The 17,152-nt window shown below is 43.7% G+C and overlaps 1 protein-coding gene across 3 annotated transcripts in view; it reads right to left on the bottom strand.

Annotated features, from left to right (window-relative positions):
* Window positions 1-17,152, bottom strand: part of ELK3 (ETS transcription factor ELK3) — a 162,159-nt gene that overhangs the window by 58,503 nt on the left and 86,504 nt on the right. Inside the window, exons 1-2 of one of the 3 annotated variants that reach the window (XM_069491355.1) lie at window positions 6,067-6,414; window positions 2,606-2,722 (exon numbers count right to left, since the gene is read on the bottom strand). The exons of 1 other annotated variant lie outside the window; for it this stretch is intronic. The gene's annotated coding sequence lies outside the window, so the exon portion shown is untranslated. Of the gene's footprint in view, window positions 1-2,605; window positions 2,723-6,066; window positions 6,415-17,152 lie in introns of those variants that run through there. One more of the 3 variants, XM_069491354.1, reaches the window with a different exon arrangement.

Here is a 17,152-nt window from a genome sequence, read left to right as displayed (position 1 = left end):
TGTTGCCCAGGCTGGTCTCGAACACCTGACCTCAGGCCATCCTCCTGCCTCAGCCTCCCAAAGTGCTGGGATTAAAGACAGGAGCCACTACACCCCTATTGATTTATTTTTAACCAAGCAGATTGAATAAAAAATACTGCAGTATTTTATCAAGGTGTTCTGGGGTTTAAGAATCTATGTGTTAGAATCATGAAATTGTCATAATAGAATAAAACAAATAAGGAATGTTTTGGGATGAAGGAAATATTCTCTCTTGAGTGGGCGACACAGAGGTATATGATAACATTAAAGATCTGTGCATTTTAATGATGTAGATCATATCTCAATTTTTTTTAAAAGACGGAGGTACACCAAAAGTCTCATATTCTTTATTCTATTGCCTAAAGGAGCCCAAACCTTATCAATCTTAAAAGAAGGTATCAATAAAAGGAAAAAATTCCAGGGTTCTATAGCACTGCAGGATGACTATAGTTAACAATTATACATTATATAGTTTCAAACAGCTAGAAGAAGGATGTTGACTATTCTTAACACAAAGAAATGATAAATGTTTGAGATGATGGATATGCTAATTACCCTGATCTGATCTATGCATTTTATGTATGGAAACATCACTATGTACCCCTTAAATATGTACAATTATTATGTCAATTAAAAACAAAAACAAAGACAGACGTTATCCAGATAAGTGTGTTTTATACCCATCCCATCACTCCCATGTTATACATGGATAATTGGGAATTGTTCTCAGATATAGTAGCTTTAAGAACACTATATACCATGTGCTTTAGATTCTCTTTTTAAAGTATGTAAATTCATTTTAGTCCAATTCAAGTTAGAATACATTAATATAACCATCGTCTTAATTTCTGTAAAAATATACAAGTAAATCTCTCAGCCATGTTATAAAATAATCCTATTTAATTCTTAGAAAAATTTAGTAATTACTTTCCAGGAAATATAAATTTATGCATATCAATAGTCAATGAGTTCATTCCTAGTGGCAATTCAAACCAAATCAAAATTTATTGAAATGACCAGTTTGAAGTGTATTGTAAAACTGCTGACATATATGTAAGTTTTCAATAATGGGTAAAAAGCCATTTTTATTTTGGTTTCAGGTAGGAATCATGAAGAATCAAATTTCTGCATAGAATAGTTATTTAAAAGACCAAATGATCCATCATTTTTAAAAGCCCTTAGGATCTAACAGGACACACACACACACACACACACACACACACGCTGATAATTCAATTTACCAGGGCTGCACTATAAGTGGCAAAACCAGAGTTTTCATGGTCTCATTTTCATGGTTTCGATCAAAAAGCTGAATGACCTCAATTCAAAGTAGCCATGGGCAATAGTAATCTTGAGCTAAAAATCAATTTAAAACACCAATTTCAAAGTTTGGAAACTCTACTGACATAAAATGAAACAGTAATAAATAAGAGTTGTCAAAATGTATAAAATGCACCTTCCTCCCCCTTCATAGTTGGCTAATTCCAAGGTGTATTTTCAATTTAACCTAGTTTCTCTTCTTTCATCATTTCACATTCTATTTTGATGTGTAGTGCCCTGTACTTCCTGTTACTACATCTTGATGCTCTACTGCAAATCATGACTCATTCTTAAATCATAGAGAAACTCCTCAAAATCCCAAATTTCACAGCACACAGGAACTCAGTCTTTCAAGAGGGCAGCATTCTTAGAACATTACTTGAACCACAGAGGACAAAAACATTGAACAAGTTCATGTAGAAATTATGTCAATCCATTGTTGAGTCAACACATTTATTAGATCGATATACAAGCTCTACGTGATAACTTGAGTCTTAGTACTAGTTATTAAAGTGTGTTACATGAAGTGTTAAGTGAAAATAAGTTACAAAGCAGTTAAGTACTGTGATTCCAATTAAAAATTTTATGTGTGTATGTGTTTATACATATATACACATACCCATTTTAAAAGACTAAAAAAAAATACATCAAAATGTAAATAGTGGAATTATGTGAGATGTCTATTTTTTTCATTGTGATTTTCTCTATCTCTCTAAGGTAATTCATGCTAATATTTTTTACAACAGAAAAAAACAACTAACTTATAGAAAATACTATTATGCTAGCATGGTCTCAAGTATAAATCAATCTATGAAGGCAAAGAGGAATTATGGATAACCAGACATAAAAAACTTTTGTGTGAAACATAAAAGAAAATCTGTTGAGAGTCCTTCATGCAAATCATCCATGCCTCTCTCATGTGTATGTTTAGGTGCAGGCCCTTGGGAACGTGTTGGAAGCCCATTGTCTGGGCTCTACAGCAGGGCAAAACCAGAATGGACAGAGAGCCCATTCCTTTTAAGGTTTAATGAGGAAGCATGTGTCTATATAGTCCCAACTACTCCAGAGGCTGAGGCAGGAGGATCGCTTGAACCTAGAAGTTCAAAGCCAGCCTGAGCAACATAGTGAGACATCCTCTACCCTCGTCTCTACTCTAAAGTACAAAAATAAAAAAGTTTAATGAGGAACCCCAGGTCTGAGATGAATGAGTAATTCTCTGGAACTGGAAGGGAACAAAACTATCAATTGGTAAGCAGTAACTCACCCTCAGTGAAAAAAGACTCTACTGCAGGAAGTTACATCCTTGGATAATTTTTTATTGAGTGTTTTGGGTTGTCAATAGGTCATGTTTGACAACATTTCACAGCACTACATTGGTCTTCTGAATCAGACAGATGTATAAATATAATTGAGTACCACAGAACACATAAAATCCAATATCTGACAGCTAAGAAGGGAATATTTGAATTTATATACACTGCCTGTAAGTCCTTTAAAACTAATTTCAGGAAAAGATTCAAGTTCCGAAAGGTTATCAAAAATATAAATTTTAATATATGATCTCAGAGTTACATTTACTGTATATTAGCAGTCTTGAATTATTTAATTTTTTTATATAGGAAAAAGAGGAGGTCTTTAATAAATGTTTAGGTAACTTCAGAACTGAAATGGAACTGAAAAATTGCTGCTCTTCCCCATCTGGGCTACTGCCATTCTGGTCTGAAAAGCATTGGTACCACGTGCATGAAGAGGCTATGCCTGTAGGGGTTCAGGGATGGTTTAATTCAGCTCACAAAGGGTACCTCACTACAACGTCATCATTTGCATGTCATTCTATTGCATGTTACTATCCAAAAAGAGAAAAATTCACAAATACTATATTATACATGTGGCAAAAAACTACAACTGACAACTTTTCAATGCCCTATTTGTTCAATGAATGCATGTGAAAGAGTTTTCATCATCTTCACCATCACTATTAAGGTAAATAAGAGTTTCTTAATCTGGGCACTATTGACATTCTGAGCTAGAAAATTCTTTGTGGGGGGTCTTTCCTGTGCATTGTTGAATGTTTAGCAGCAACTCCAGCCTCTACTCACTAGATGCCAGTAGCACCCCCTCTAGTTAAGACAACCAAAAATGTCTCCAGACATTGCCAAATGTCTCCTGGGAGGCAAAATTACTCCTCATTGAGAACCACTGACTTAAATGAACTTCATGCATCTCCAATAATTACTTGTTGGAATGAGGAATTCTGAATACTTCCTTTTTATTTGAAGGAAATGCACTCTTGAGAAAGAATATGTACAATGTCCATTCTTAAGGAACTATCATGCAGAATGATGTTAGATCTTGAAAGCTTTTCTTATCTATTACGTTTTGTTATCCTACTCACAGCTTTCAATGCAAATTGAATGCAACAATTTATTGAGCACCAACTCTACACAAGACACGGCATTAGGGACTTGTACTCATGTCCACTGACTCACACCCTGGTAGGGCTGGCTGGGTTGTTTCTAGGACACACTTCACCACTGTAAAAGAAATGCCAACACTTTAAAAACCCTCAAGAGAGAGGCAACATATCTTTGTCAATAAAGGGCCCCCCATCAGATTCCTTAAAATTCTTTACCCTTTTTAGTAACTCTACACATTTCTAGGCAACATTTAAAGTTTTTTGGTTTTGTTTTTGTTTTTTTAAAAAAAAGGCAGAAGGCCTTTGCTATATTTGGCATAGAAAGGCCATCACTCTTCATATTCAGGGGGTTTTGCAGACAGGATCATTACTGGAAACTCTAAGAACACTAAGGACAGTCTCCTTAACTGTCTGACCCACGTGCCGTCCTAACACAATTTGTAATTTTATAATCCTCATAAATTGGAACTCATAACTGACCTTTTCCAAATAACTGTGTACCACAGAGAAAGAAAGAAAAAGAGAAAGATCTGAGGGTATTTGGTTTGGCACTAAGGCTCACAAATCGATTTCAGCTCATTAACAGATGCCTAGAGCATGTTTGGTTTCTCTTCTTCCCCACAAAGACTCAAGCCCCGATAGGAGAAGACGGGTGCGTTTGAGCCGCTTAACGCCCCCGTACCCCCGCCCCCCCGCCCACACACACATGGGAAAGAAAACCTGTAAGTCAAATCCAAAATGGCCAAAGTGACTTCAAAGTTTTCAAGATGCTGCCCTGAAAAGGTTCGTTGGGCGGCTGCACCTCTAAGTAAATAAAGCCGTAACTGGTCTCCCTCCCCGGCACTGGGCTCCTCGGGCTGACAGTGGCTGCACAAAACCCCTCCTGTGCCGAGCAGCGGAAACTCCTAATGAGATTAGTTGGTGTGTGTGCAGACATTACTTAGCAATGACTAAAGGGGCTCTCTCTTCCTGCAGCAGCCAGTGGAAAATTCAGGGAACTTTTTCCCCCTGTAGCAGCAGAATCCCTCTAACCCTCTCCCCAGCCAACTCCAAAAACAACTCGGCCTCCCCCTGCACCCCCCTACCCCGGGCTGGGGGACGGGGGCGAGTTAAAGACCGTCCAGGGGCTTTCAAGGGAGGGAGGGAGGGGGCTGGCGGGGAAGGGGCGGGGTACCCCTCGAACACTACAAAGGAAACTGTAAAAGGCACAAATACATAAACCTGAGAAGGAGCAAACCACAGTTTCTTTGTGAGCTCCTCTAGTGAGTCATTTTCAAGATGCTGTCTGCTGCCAGTTTCAAAGCGGAAGCGCATGGCAATTAGTCTTGCCGTTTCCAGACAAGCCAGAAACTCTCCCGACACTCGTTTTTTTTTTTTTTTTTCTAAAAAGCCCCTTTTGCAGTTTCTAAAATAACATTTCTTGCTCCCACCTCCACCCGCCACCTAACAGCAGCTTGTCCCCAGGATGATTCGGTTCAGAAAACATAACAAAACCGAGATCTTTTATTTTTCTTTCTTAACCACACCCCGAAATTTTTACCCCCCCCCCAAAAGTTACAGTAGCGTTACAGGCCAACATTCAGTTCGAAGCTAAAGAGCGGGGGGCGCCACGATCGTCTCTTGCCCGGTCCTTCTCCAAAACCGTATCCAGTAAAGACTCCACTGGCTTTTAAATGTCCGACTGGGAGTGCTCTTGGGGCGGTGACCTGGGCTGGGGTCACCTGCCAAGCGCGAATGGACGCAGCCCCCAGCCCTGTGCCCTCCACCTCCCCTCTCCATCCCTGGATCCGAGCACCGGTGCCCTCTGCCCTCCCAGAGGGGAGCCCGACCGCAGTCCCAGCTGGAAGGCCAGCGGTGGTCCAGCCTCCAGGCACAACGCCTGCTCCAGACACCAGTCACGGTTTTTCCCCGGGACCCCAAGTCTTGCCGTCCCCTGCTGCCCCCACTGCCTGCAGCGATGCCCTGAGCGAGCCCCCGGGGCTGCACTCCCGGCGCCCAGTCCTCGGGGCTCGCAGCCCCAGGGCGGGGAACTGCCGGCGCAGGGTCCCCCAGCCCCTGGCCCTGCGCGCGAGCTGCAGCGGCGGCAGCGGTGGCCGCGACAGAGCATCCCCCGCGGCGCCCCCTCCCCGGGCCGGCCGTCCCTCGCGGACGCACCCCCACTCCCACCCCGGCCCGCAGCCCACCCCGCGGCGCCCACCGCCCCACCCCCACCAAGCCCAAGAAAAGGAAAAAAAAAAAAAAAAACCCAAAAACACCCCAAACGAAACTTTGCAAGCGTCCGAGCAACAGGCAGAAGCCCTGTTACCTACCCAGATGTGGGGGAGCTTTCAAGAGCCTTCTTCGGGGGAATTTCTAGGAGGACCCGGGCAAAAGCCCCCGACTTTCCATGCTGACAGGCGTCTGCAGACGGTCTGTTGCTCTTGTAATGAGATCCTGATTTTTCCCCCTTTTTTTTTCTTTCTCTCGCTCCTCTTTTTTTTTTTTTTCCCCCTCTGGTGTGTGTGAGAGCAGGAAGTTGGAGCAGTCAGGCCGAGCCGGCTCACTTCCTTTACTGCATTATTCCCCAGGCGGTGTGCAGTCTGTGTAAACAGGCTTTTCCGCCCCGCGCCGCGCGCCCCGGCCGCGGCTGTGCGCCGGGGCTGGCCGCCGAGGCCCGCGCATACTCCGCCGCCCCGGGCCCCGCGCGCTCGCCCCGCACCGCGCGCCCCCGCGCCCGCGCCCCCGCCCCGCTTCCTGCTCCGCCACCCCAGGGGAGGAGCCTCCAAACCTGTCGCGACTCCGCGCGGCCGCAGCCCCTCCCCACGGGGAAGGGGGCCTCGGCCCGCAACCGCCAGAAGCTGTGGGCGACGCGCGGGGCGTTGACGCCGGCTGAGGCAGGAGCGAGGATCCCTCCTCTGCCCGCGGGGTCCCAGCGCTGGGCAGCGCGCTGGACACCACGGGGGGGGGGGGGGTCGTGCCCTGCCCAGTTGGCCTGGGAAGGGGGGCGCGTGGTGGGAAGGCCGCTGGACTAGCTGTTTTCTATCAGCTGGGATGGAAGAGTTGGGGGGTCGGGGAGATCGGGGGTCAGGGTTTGGTTGCTCTGGGCAAAGCGCTGCTGTTATTGTGGGTGCGGGCATGATTGTTTGGGATGACATGTTGGATGTGCAAAAAAGGAGGCACGGTTTCTGTCTCGGGATGGGGACAGACACAGCTCCTGTCTGGGTTTTAAATTTTACAAAAAGCCAGCCCTCGGTGGGGGGCCCAGTTTAGGGGAAAGGACAAGGAGCTATAAAACTGAAGTTAGGGTTCTCCAGTCAGACCTTTCTGGCCATTCACTGTGGCCTTCCACAGGTCCAGCCTGTCCTGCCCACTAAGGAGCTCTGACGGAAGTGAGCACTGGTCGAGAGACCGAGGCGTGGAGGGAGGCTCTGTGGTTTCAGGACTGGACTCCATAGGCCACATCCCTCAGGAGGTCCCATCCCAAGGGCTCAGGCCAGGCTCTGATAGAGCTTGCCCACTGCCCTGAGGCTGCGAAGAGGGGGGAGGATGCCAGTTGAAGAGACCCTCACCCCCAGGCCAGTGCCCCAGCCTCAACTGCTCACTTTCCAGAACGTTCCATTCCCATGCAGCCACTTCTTAGAAGCACAGAGCAGTGGTTTTCAAACTTGACCCAAGGGGCTTGTTAAAACACTGGTTGCTGGGCCTTAACCCGAGTCCCTAATCCAGTAGGTCTAGGGTGGTGGTTCTCAGCCCTGGCTAACATTAAAATCACCTGGGGAGTGTTTGACACCATCCAACAATGTACTCAACCCAGACCAATTAAGTCAGATTCTCTGGGGGCAGGGCATGAGTCCTTTCCAAAGGACCACACGTTGAGAGTTCCTCCACTTTATTTGTTTCTATTTTTGCAGTCTCTCCTGAGAGATTATTTGCTTACAAGTCTCTCACTACTATTAAATGCGAGCGTGTAAAGGGCAGGGATTGTATTTTACTGACGTTAGTACCACCCCGCTGCACACCCCCAATGCCTATTAGAGCACTCAACTGATAGGACTTTCCAGTCCAGGCGTTTGCATCGTGGCTCACGTGGATAGTCCACTCGAGGGGTGGGACGAGGCCACCCAGACGTCTGAGAAGGCATGGGAAACCGTGGCGTGTGGGGAGGGGCAGGGTAGGAGAGTGGAGCAGGAGGAGAAGGCATGGGAGAGGGGGCTGTTTGTCAACCCCTGATTTTCCACAGCTAATTTTCCACTTTGGGGATTATCCTTTTAATCCCCAGTCGGCTTCTCCTGTCACTCGGCAGAACTCATACTGTGTCCCTATATGGTCCAGCTGTCTGGACTGAGAGAATGTAAACTTATTTTATTATCCTCAGGAAAAAAAAGAAAACCTCACACACACAGTTAAGAACCCATGTTGCTTTATTTTAGAAAGTATATGCCTGAAAGAAACCAGTCTGAAAAGGCTACATACTGTATAATTTCAAATATACGGCATTCTGGAAAAGGCAAAACCATGAAGACAGTAAAAAAGATCTGTGGTTGCCAGGGTTTAGCGGGGAGAGAGGGATGAAGAGGCAGAGCACGGAGGATTTTTAGGGCGGTGAAACTGCCCTGTATGATACAATACATGTCGTTATACGTTAGTTAAAACCTCCAGAATGTACAACAGGGAAAGTGAACCCTAAAGTAAATATGAACTTTGGGTGATAATGATGTATCAATGCAGGTTCATCAGTTGTAACAACCGTACCACTCTGATGGGGGCTGTAGATCATGGAAGAGGCTATGCTCTGCGTGTGTAGGGGCAGGAGGTATATGGGAAATCTCTGTCCCTTCCACTCAATTTTGCTGTGAACCTAAAACTGCTTTTAACAAATACTCTATTTTTAAAGAAAGTACGTAACAAAGCCAAACATACGTATATTTTAAATCGGTAGCCTTTATGGTTTTTATTTTTTTCACAGCACATCTTCATAGAATCCTAAAGTGTAAGGGAGCATGTTTTCCTCAAGCAGTTTGTTTTGAAGAAATACCTCCCCTGAAGCACTTCTGAAACACTTTGGGTCAGCTCTAGGGTTTCCCAGCCCATATGAAGGCCTCTTATGTTTCACTGGTGTTTTGGATTGTCCGCACCACTACTCTAGCTCTTCATATGAACAAATAATTCAGAGCTGACTCGGCTCTTTCACAAAGCTCAAGGAATAGCTTTTATTTTCAGGTGTCTGCAGCTTCTGTTCTTTGCATTCTAAGAGAAAACTGCTATTTGTTTTCCATGCTTTCCTTCCCACTATCAAAAAGCACCCAAGAGGTGTGGTATCTAGTATTCCATGATCCACACTCCTCTTTCTATGCTTTTGTTATAAAACAGATAGTCAGGAGTTAAGTAAGATTTCTTATCTTATACTTTATCTTACTACCTTAAGGTAATAAGATTTCTTCAGGGACTCTTTTATAGCAGATGACAAAGCTTAGGGTCAGGCATTTCTGCTGGCCAAGAGAGAGAGTATGAGACTCTCTCAGCTTTGATAAAAACAGCTGAGATCTCACCAGAGATGATACACAAACTCTGTATGTTTGAGGAATGAGAGCTAGTCAGTGTAGCGGTGGTGGGTGCAGGGTGCAGGGTGGGGGACAGTCAGCCCAAGTAGACCCTATGGATAGACAGTGGAAGAGGGCTGGAGCTCCAAAAAAAATAATTAATTAATTAAAAAGCCCTGGTTCCAAAAGGTGTGCTAGTCAGCTTGTGCTGGGATAATACTGTGTAACAAACACCTCCAAAACTTAGTAGCTTCCAGAAACAAATGAGTCTGGATTGGCTGGGCTTGGCTCTAGCCTGTAGGCTGAGCATGTGTTGGGTTCTCATTCTGGGACCCAGGCTGAAAAAACAAACATTACTCAGGATATATGGCTCTCAAGGAGAGTTAGAGCTCCAGAGGAGTGGAAACACGCAATGCCTCTTAAAACCTCTGCTTAAGACTGGCACACTCTCACTTCTGCTCACATTCCACTGAAGAACGCAAACCTATGGCAAAGTCTAAAGTCAACAGGATGGAGAGAAGAGCAGGGAAGGAAGGGAGAATTCTGAACAAATATTACAGTCTACCACAAGAGAAAAATGATGGTGGGTGTACACAAACAACAAATCTTTCAGGTCCCTCATAATGTAACATCCCATAATGTATAACAGAATGGGATGCTAGTAGGAAAAGTAAAAAAAAAAGAAAAAGAAATTACAAATGGATGAGAAAGCATAGTTACATAAAGCAGGAGAAGAAAATGAGTTTTAGAATAAACCAAATGTCCTAGAACAGAACAGAATGAATATTTGAAACTTATGAATTGATGATTTTTTGGTAGAAACTCAAAAGTGGTTTTCCATCACTACCTTAGAAACTGCTTCAATCTTGGGGGGTGGGGGGGTAGGGATTGGGAATAGACAGCCAAGGCCTGATGGTAAGACCATTTGGGACCAGGAATTTGTGGATCAAGCCCCATACCTAACTTGTTCTAGCTTTGGGACCTTGACTAAGTCACTCACCCTCTCTGAGCCTGAACAAGCATCAGTTTTTACAGATTTTTTACAGTGAATGTCAATTTTACATTAAAACAACATGTATTATGGACTAGGATTTTAAGATATCCATGATTTTCATTTAAAGGAGTATTTTAAAAGAATTTTATAGACTTGCAGGCAGACCCGTGTTGGAGTCTGTATTCTCCGTTATATCTTGTTAGAGATATTTCAGTGGAGACATTGGAGAAGCATTGATTTGGAGCATTTTTTTGCTCTCAGCTCATGGGCCAGAGTTTGGCAAACTACAGCCCAGAGGGCCCACTGCCTGGTTCTGTATGACTTTTGAGTAAAGAAGAATTTGGTTTTGCTTTTTCCTTTTTATTTTTAATGGTGGTAAAAAAAGAAATACCATCTTAACCATTTTAAAGTGTATAGTTCAGTAGTGTTAAGTATACTCAAATTGTTGATACCCATCTTAGAACTTTTTCATTGTGTAAAACTGAAACTTTGTTCCCATTAAACACAAGCCCCAGCCCCCCTTCCCCTCTCCCCAGTCCCTGGCAACTTTGTTTCTATGAATTTGACTAGATACCTTATATAAATGGAATTGTAACTATTTATCTTTTTGTAATTGACTTATTTCACTTAGCATAATGTCTTCAAGGTTCGTCCCTGTTGTATCATCTAACAGGATTTCCTCCCTTTTTAAGGCTGAATAATATTGCATTATATGTGCATACCACATTTTATTTATCCATTCATCTGTTGATGGACATTTGAGTTGTTTCTACCTCTTGGGTGTTGTGAATAATAAGCCAATACATTTTTTAATGGTTGAAAACAACCAAAAGAAGAATGATATTTTATAACATGTGAAAATTATGTACAATTCAAATTTCAGTGTCCATGAGTAAAGTTTTATTGGAACACAGCCACACTCATTTATTTACATGTTGTCTAACACTGCTTTTGCACTACAACAGCATGTTTGAACAGTTGTGACAGAGACCATATGGTCTAGAAAGCTGAAAAAATTTACTTCTGGCTCTTTGCAAAAAAAAGTTTGTCAACTGCTGGCATAGGCAAATGAGATTCTGCACTGTTTCTTGGTTTGGATTTTAAACTGCATTTTCTTCTTTGTTCCAGAGAAGGCCCTTCCTTGCCACATTGCGCAAAAACCTTAGTATCTTTAACAAACTTCACGTCCAGGAACTTTAGCTTCAAAGGAAACCAAGCCCTCATGCTTCACTTAATTCCTCTTATTTGGTCTTCTGAAGAGATGGAGAATGGCTGGCTCTCACTGTCCCAGCCCCCTGAGATGGCCTTATAAGATTTCATCTACTCTCTGGTCTCTGAACAGACTTGAGCCTTTGTTCCTGATGGCCCCCAACCCTGGTTACACATTAGGACCACATGGACCATGGCCTCACCCCTAGGAGTCTGAGGTTGAGCCCAGGAAACTCTGTGTCTCCAAAGTTCCACCCAGATGTCTTTTCTCCTCATGAAACCCTTGTAAATGTTTTACCCATCCTTTAGACTCCACTCAAACCCCACCTCCTCCAAGAAGTCTTCCAAGATCCACCGGATGAAGTACATGGCCCATTTCTCCTATGCCCCCAAAGAATTGTATTTGAACGTTATGGCTCAGAGTTATTTATATGAATTGCTCCCCTATGCATCACATCTCTGTAGCCTTAACACCTGCCCAAAAAGTACCAAAAAACTTTTGTTGAATCAACTAATGAGTCTATAATAAAAGGAATGTACAATAAAGTTTTATAAATAATGTTGCACAGTATAGATTGAGACATGTGAATGATCACCGGGAAGAAGAATAATTGATGACATTTTAGGGTAACTAAAACTGATTCCAAGCTTCAGCTTTTTAAATTTAAAAAGTGATTGGCATTCATTAACACCCTGTATCCTCCCACCCATCCTAAATCCACCTTGTACCTTTAGAAGGGAAGGGAGGGCAAATATGTAGTGATGGGGGGGGTCACAACTCCAAAAGCTGTGAGTCACTGCCGTCGCTGTCTAGAGGAATACAAACGAGAACCTGTGCTCACTGGCCGCTGGTCAGAATCGCCTCCTGCATGATATTTAAAATAAATGTGATGTGTCCAGAAAGGTGCAAATGATTTTTGGCCTTTTCCCTTTCAGTGATGCTCAGAGTTCCTGTGCAAACAGCTGCTTTGGGTTTTAAATGGGTAGCTCAAGAAAAGAGAGTATTTTTATCTTTTGTTTGATCCTACAAGGTGTTGGACAAGGCTTTGTAGGAAACTACAGTCTTTTTTTTTTTTAATCAGGCGGTATCGGACAGTTACAGGAAGCTCAGGAAATACATGAAGGGCAGGATGTCATGCTGTGCGTTGATGGCAAAGCCAGGGAAGAGGTGGTTAGAGGTGTTTCAAGACCAACTCCTTGAAAAGGAGAAAGGGGAAAAGCTAAAGGATTGGAGGTTGGTTGTCACATTTTAAAAAATCTCTGAAACAAGAATGGGAAATTGAGAGCAGCAAAGAAGTCCTCAGGCCATGACCATAGGCGCAGGGATGATTGTACAGTAGGGTCTCCAGAGCAAGCTCCAAGGCGCAAGCGTTAAATCCCATCTCCTCTAGAATCTATTTGCGTGGGTTCGTACGCTTTGTCTGGGAAGGCTGGAGCCAAGGGGGAGTTTTGGTGCAAAATCAACAAAAAGAAACTGTTTCCTGTGAAACTTCAGAATATTTTGAACCCAGGCACATCTTCCCTTTAGGGCCCAGCACAGAGATGGAGAAAGGGTGCTTTCTCCACTTGGGCATGGAATCTGGTGTTCCTTGCAATCATTAGGAGGTTCCTGAATGAGGAAGCCAGAGAGCAAAGAACACGAGCAAACATGTTTGGAAAGTTAGCAGGCACCCCTTGTTCCCTCCTGTTTCTGTTTGGAGGGATTTCCAGTAGGAAAGGGAGAGGGAAGTTCTCTGACTGGCAAGTTTGGGACTTGAAACTGCTTGACTGAGCTTCCTCCTCCCTCCTGTTTTGGAGCCAGGTTGTCCCAGGAGTGCACAGTGTCTGTTCCCCATGCTAGGGGATGCCTGCTGTCTTCTGGCTTAGCCCAGGTAGGTAGTAAGCTCCACTTGGTGGGTGAGGTGATAGGCAGCCCACTGTGCCCTCAGTTGGAAGGGTATCCTGCAATCGAGCTTTTGTTAGTAATAAGATTATCATTTTGATGTCCATCAACCTGTCCTATATCTCTCTCTCAGTTCTGAAATTGGACAGGGAAGAAAGGTGCTATTTATTGGGCACCTACACACAGCTCATGCAAGACACTACCCTTGACATGCTGAGACATAACTGGAGAAGACTGTTGGAGGTGGGGGCAGGTATTGAATCCCCACATGAGCAGGTAGAAGTTAAACAATGTCCTAATCAGAGATTACGTAGTCTTAGGACCTCGTGTGCACCCACAGGCTGATGGAGCTACCAGTGTATCCCAAGATGGGAAGAAGAAGAGAAACACCCAAGAAGAGAAACGCCATTCTGCAGGCTGCTTTTGGGAGCCACCCACGGTGGTTTGGGGGTAAAAGCTGTCATGCTGTTGAACTAGCTTTAAATTAAGCGACTTCTGTAGGCCGCTGTGAGGGTTCTGGGGATAGAAGCAGATGTTAGGACAAAATGAAGAGAAGAATCCTCTCCCTGAAAAGTGTCACTGAATACTCTTAGGAGGGTGAGACTTGATAATATCCCCTTTCTGTCTGTGTGCTGTGTATAAACCCCCTTTCTCCCCACAGCAGTACATATTTCTTGAATAAATACCATGGATACTCAAGGAACAAAAATAATAATTATTAGAAAGTATGTATAATGCCACACAGTCTAAACAGTGCCATTAAATAGATTAATTTGATTGATCCCTAGTATTATTCTTTTTTTACATTCAATACAACTGAGGAGCAGATACATTAAGAAATTTATGGTCTCCAGATCATATAGTTAATAAGTAATGGCATTGGAACTAAAATCCGGATTTTCTGACCTAAATCCAAATCTGTTCTGCTATTCTTTGCTGTATTACAATAGAAGACCACAAAAAATAAAGAAAGGAGGCCAGGAAGGGGAGTCAAGGAAATTGTATCGGAGTCCTGGTTCTACTACAAATCTGTTGAATAGCCTTTCTTAGATTCAGCCTCTTACCTGTAAAACTGGAAGCTCAGGGCTTGGACCAGAGTATGTCTAAGACCCTGACATGCTGGGAAGGTCCTGGGTAGTTTGCAGCATTAGGTCACTGTGTTAGTTTGTTTGGGCTGCTATCACAAAGTACCATAAACTAGGTGGCTTATGTACAACAGAAATTTACTTCTCATAGTTCTAGAGGCTAGGAAGTTCAAGATCAAGGTACTGGCAGATTCTATGTCTGGTGAGGGCCCATTTCTTCATTCATTAGATAGCACCTTCTTGCTGTGGCCTCACATGGCGGAAGAGGCAAGGGGCCTCTCTCAGGCCTCTTTATAAGGACACTAATCCCATTCATTAGGGCTCCACCCTGATGACCTAATCACCTGCCAAAGGCCCCTCTCCTAATACCATCACCTTGGGGGTTAGGATTTCAACATATGAATCTAGAAGAACGCAAACATTCAGACCATAATTCACACCTCCTACCACAGTTGTTTGTAACCATTCTGCTTAGGAAGCGCATGGTTATAGAATCCGCTCTGCAGAAGGCTGGGGCATTTCAATCTGCCACCCAGAGCAGTGGATTGAAAACTTTATCTGTAACTCACAGTAGGAAATGAAGTTTACATCTGAACCCCATACACACATATATGGAATTGAAAGAAGTTTCACAAAACAATCATTTTATACTTTTTTAAAAAAACATTTACTATGTGTGATATATTTGGCTACATTCTATTCTGTTCGATTTGTTTAGAAAATGTTGGTTACAACCCACAAATTTGATTTCATGATTCATGAATGGTTTGAGAGACATAGTTTGAAATGCTGTTGGGACAAGTCCTGGGAAGACAGGGGATCCCCAAAGCCAGATAAGAACAAATGGGAGAATTGGCATAATATAAAAGCGAGAGCATGTAGCTGGGTGTGTGACCAGTGCCCTCCTCATGTTTACCATCTCACCAAGCAAGTTCCCACCTCTGTCATGTAGCTGTCTTTTAAAATGGAATTTTCAAAAGATACGTAGTTTATCAGCCAGCCAGCCAGCCAACACATTTTTTGAGGCATATTCCCTATGTCCATAGCTGGATGCTATGTGTATCATGGTGGGGTGTGATATTTTAAGGGGGCCACATGACAAGGCCAGGGTGTCACCAGGGGAAGGCTGATTTGGCAGGTGGCCTGTGGATGGCATCATCTTGTTGATGGGCTGAGCCTTAGAGGACAGGTTCAGAAAGCTGGTTAGATTTATGCCTCTGAGCATGGCTGTTTGGCCTCGGGCCCTGCTACACAGGTCTCTTATTTATCTCTGACATTGTCTCCAAATGGTCTTATTCACGCAGTTACAGAGATCTCCTGGGAAGACTGAAAGTAGAAGGCATCCATCACCTTTAAACTTACATCTCATCCTCCAACCACACTGCTTAAAGTGCACCAAGAACTAATAGTTTTGTAGGTCCTGTGATTATATTGTCACCAGCACAATAATATCACATTGCATTTTGTATGTTAAATGCATCAATTGGTTCAAGAAAAACACTAAAAATGTACCAAAAATATTATAACAGTAGCACTTGTTCAATTTTTAATATACCCAGAACCTCAAAAAATGGGAGTGACCTGAGCTTTTCTCAACTTTGAGAGGGAAGAACAGATTCTTCGTGACACAGTTTTCTTAGAACACCTGCAAGTGAATTCACTTAGGAGAGAAAGGAAACCATTCCTTTCTCAAAGTGACTGAAATGCTTGTGGCACCTGTCTGTGCAGAGGACCCCCAAAGTCACCAGGAAGCCAACTTAACATGTGAGAGTTTGTTGTTTCATGATCAACCTTGAAAACACCTAGTGGTGAATATCTTGAGGGAGGTTTCCTTCAGGTCTTAATGAGGTCCTACCCCATCACAGAGGGTCCTCTCTAGAAACCAGAAAGCCCCCACTCCCCACATACAGTGGCCCCCACTCTGCAGTCTTGCATTCTGCTGAACAGCAAGCCAAAGGTGGCCTTTCTCTTTGTGCTCCCATTCTGATCACATCCTGTTCTGTCCAAAGGTCTTTCTTGAAACATTAAACTCCAGTCAAGTAGCTATTCCAGGAGACCCAGAAGCCATCTGTTTTTTCCATCACATGAGGATTTAATTTGTTTAATTTCATTTTCAGAGTGGAAACTTACTTCCAAGCCCCATGTTGATCCTCTCTGTAGGCTCCACATACTACCAACATAACGTGGTACAAAATAGACACCATGCCTGACCTTGAGGAGTTGACCAAACTAAGACGGAAGGCTGAAACAGGAAATCCGGTAACTCCGTGTGCTCTCCCCTCCAGTCCTCTTCCCGCCGTCTTTCCAGCCACCATAATGGTGCGTGAATGTCCTGCATCAGCCTTGCTGAAAAGACAGGCAGACGGCAGGTTCTTCTTAGGCTGTGCTCCAAAGTCATCATTTGGTTTCTAACTATAATGATGAAGCACGATTCCTTGGTGAATTTGAAATCATGGATGGCCACAGAGTGGGAAAATCATTGTGAACATCACAGGCAGGTTAAACAAGTGTCCGGTGATCAACCCCAGAGTTGATGTGCAACTCAGAGATCTAGAAAATAATGGGCTCCCATCCCATCAGTTTTCATTGTACTGACAACCTCAACTGGTGTCATGGACCACAAAGAAGCAAGACAAAAACACACAGGAAGGAAAATTCTGGGATTCTTTTTCTAGGAACGTAATACATACCTACAAATAAAATTCC

The sequence above is a fragment of the Eulemur rufifrons genome, chromosome 16 (assembly GCF_041146395.1).
Source record: "Eulemur rufifrons isolate Redbay chromosome 16, OSU_ERuf_1, whole genome shotgun sequence".
Lineage (NCBI taxonomy): Eukaryota > Metazoa > Chordata > Mammalia > Primates > Lemuridae > Eulemur > Eulemur rufifrons.
This window is presented reverse-complemented; position numbering and strand designations above follow the sequence as displayed.